Here is a 318-nt window from a genome sequence, read left to right on the forward strand (position 1 = left end):
CCCCCCTACCCATGCGCATTTCCACTAGTTTTGTCATGTGTCCTTGATCAAGACCAATTTCCAAATTGTTGGTAGTTGCATTGGTGTGGTAGTTTCGAGTCCACATCCCCAATCATGTCCACCCCAACCCATGCGTTCAAGCAGTTGTTTTTCCTATATGTTTCCTCTCCTGCAGTCCCTCCTCTGAATGTGGGTAGCATCTTTACCATAAATCCCTCAGAATTGTCCTGGGTCATTGCATTGCTGCTGGTACAGAGGTCCATTACATTCAATTTTACCACAGAATGTCAGTCTCTGTGTATAGAGTTCTTCTGGCTC

The sequence above is a fragment of the Gracilinanus agilis genome, chromosome 1, assembly GCF_016433145.1.
Source record: "Gracilinanus agilis isolate LMUSP501 chromosome 1, AgileGrace, whole genome shotgun sequence".
NCBI classification, from domain to species: domain Eukaryota; kingdom Metazoa; phylum Chordata; class Mammalia; order Didelphimorphia; family Didelphidae; genus Gracilinanus; species Gracilinanus agilis.